We start from the raw sequence: 2528 nt of genomic DNA, 5'->3' as shown, positions 1-2528 counted from the left end.
ATGTTGATGCCCAAGAAGAACCGAATTGCCATTTATGAACTCCTTTTCAAGGAGGGAGTGATGGTGGCCAAGAAGGATGTCCACATGCCCAAACACCCTGAGTTGGCAGACAAGAACGTGCCCAATCTTCACGTCATGAAGGCCATGCAGTCTCTCAAATCACGAGGCTACGTAAAGGAACAGTTTGCCTGGAGACATTTCTACTGGTACCTTACCAACGAGGGTATCCAGTAACTGCATGATTACCTCCACTTGCCCCCCGAGATTGTGCCTGCCACTCTGCACCGCAGCCGCCCTGAGACTGGCAGACCACGGCCCAAAGGTCTGGAGGGAGAGCGACCTGCAAGACTCACATGAGGGGAAGCTGACAGAGACACCTACAGACGAAGCGCTGTGCCCCCCTGGTGCCGACAAGAAAGCTGAGGCCGGGGCTGGGTCAGCAACTGAGTTCCAGTTCAGAGGTGGATTTGGTCGTGGACGTGGTCAGCCACCTCAGTAAAGTTGGAGATTGTTTTGTATTGAATAAATTTGTAGCCAGAAAAAAAAAATACGCAAAGCAAAAACTGAGAGCACTGCAAGGCAAAACAGATCTCTGATTACAGTTGCAGAGTTCAACATCTCCTTTCTGCAACGGATAGAACAACTAGACAAATTCAGCAAAGTTATAGGAATATTCAACAGTACCATCAACTGAGAGGATCTAATTGACATTTATAAAACACTTCACCCAACAACGGAAGAATACATATTCTTTTCAAATACTCAGGGAACACTGACCAAGACAGGCCGTATTCTGGGTTATAAAACAAACTTTAAGGCGGGGCTCCTGGGTGGCTCAGTGCGTTAAAGCCTCTGCCTTCGGCTCAGGTCATGATCCCAGAGTCCTGGGATCCAGCCAGCGTAGAGCTCTCTGCTCAGCAGGGGACCTACTCCGCCCCCCGCCCACCCACCTCTCTCTCTGCCTGCCTCTCTGCCTACTTGTGATCTCTCTCTGTCAAATAAATAAACAAAATCTTAAAAAAAAAAAACAAACTTTAAGGAATGGAAAGGAACCGAAGTCATACAGATTATGTTCTCTGGCAACAATGGAATCAAACCAGTAGTCAATATAACCTAAAGATAATAGGAGAATCTCCAAACACTTGGAAGCTAAACAGCATAGTTCTAAATAATCTTTGGTTCAAAAAGGAAATTTTTATTTTATTTTAAGATTTACTTATTCATTTTAGAGAAGGGGGGGAGGGACAGAGAGAGGGGAAGAGAGAATCGCAAGCAGACTCCCCACTGAGGGTGGAGCCCGACATGGGGCTAGATCTCATGACCCTGAGATCAAGACCTGAGCTGAAACCAAGAGTCAGATGCCCAACTGACTGTGCCACTCAGGTGCCCCCCCAAAAGGAAATTTTTAAAAAATATATTGAACTGAATGGAAATGAGAATATGACATATAAAACTTTGCGGGATGCCAGCAAAAGCAGAGAGGGAAATGTCTGGCATTAAATGTTCACATTAGAAAGAGACAAAAAGTCTCAAACTCATGGTCTACCTCAGGAACCAAGAAAAAGATGAGCAAAATAAACCCCAAACCAAGGAAACAGAAGGAAATAAAGATGGAAGCAGCAATCAATGGAATTGAAAACAGAAAAACAATGGAGAAAAATCAATGAAACAAAAAGCTGGTTCTTCAGAAAAAAGTCAATAAAATTGACAAAACTCGAGCAAGACTGACACAAATAAAAAGAGAGAAAACACAAATTACCAATATCAGGAATGAAACAGAGGATGGCACTCACTACTGGTTCTGTAGCTATTAAAGGAATAAGAAGAGAATAGTGCAAATAACTACACACTCCTAAATTCAATGTAGAAGAAATGGACCAATTCCTCAAAACCCACAAACTACCAGAGCCCTATCAAGATGAAATAGGCTAATGGTCCCACAGCCATTAAAGAGATTGAATTTGTATAATTAAAGAGCTAAAGAGAAATCTTTAGGCCCAGATCTTTTCTACTAGAGAATTTTATGACATGTTCAAAGAAGAATCAACACCAATTTTACACAACATCTTCCAGAAAATACGAGGAGGAAATGCCTCCCAAGTAACGCTCTGATATCAAAACCAGACAAAGGCAATACACAAAAGAAGAAAATTATAGACCAATATCTCTGATTTTCTAAACAAAAATTTAACCTCAATCAACATGATTTACCATGTCAACAAAGTAAAGAAGAAAAAAAATATGATCATACCAGGTAAAGCAGAAAAAGCATTTGACAAAACTCCAACAGCAAATCATGATTAAAACAACAACAACAACCTCTCAGTACACTAGGAATAGATGGGAATTTCCTCAACCTCATAAAGAGCATCTCCAAAAAGCCCGACAGCTAGCATCATACTTACTGGAGAAAAACTAATGCTTTCTCTCTAGGACTGGGATAAGGATAACAAGATAACAAGACAAGGATATACATTCATTATTCTTATTCAACATAGCACTGGGAGTCCTACTCGCTATGGTAAGGC

General features: G+C 41.6%; 1 pseudogene across 1 annotated transcript; it reads left to right on the top strand.

Annotated features, from left to right (window-relative positions):
• Positions 1-548, top strand: LOC308337705 (small ribosomal subunit protein eS10-like; annotated as a pseudogene). The gene has a single exon. The product of its transcript is annotated as a small ribosomal subunit protein eS10-like (transcript).
• The last annotated feature ends 1980 nt before the right edge of the window (positions 549-2528 follow it).

This window comes from Martes martes, assembly GCF_963455335.1.
Source record: "Martes martes genome assembly, chromosome: X".
NCBI classification, from domain to species: domain Eukaryota; kingdom Metazoa; phylum Chordata; class Mammalia; order Carnivora; family Mustelidae; genus Martes; species Martes martes.
This window is presented reverse-complemented; position numbering and strand designations above follow the sequence as displayed.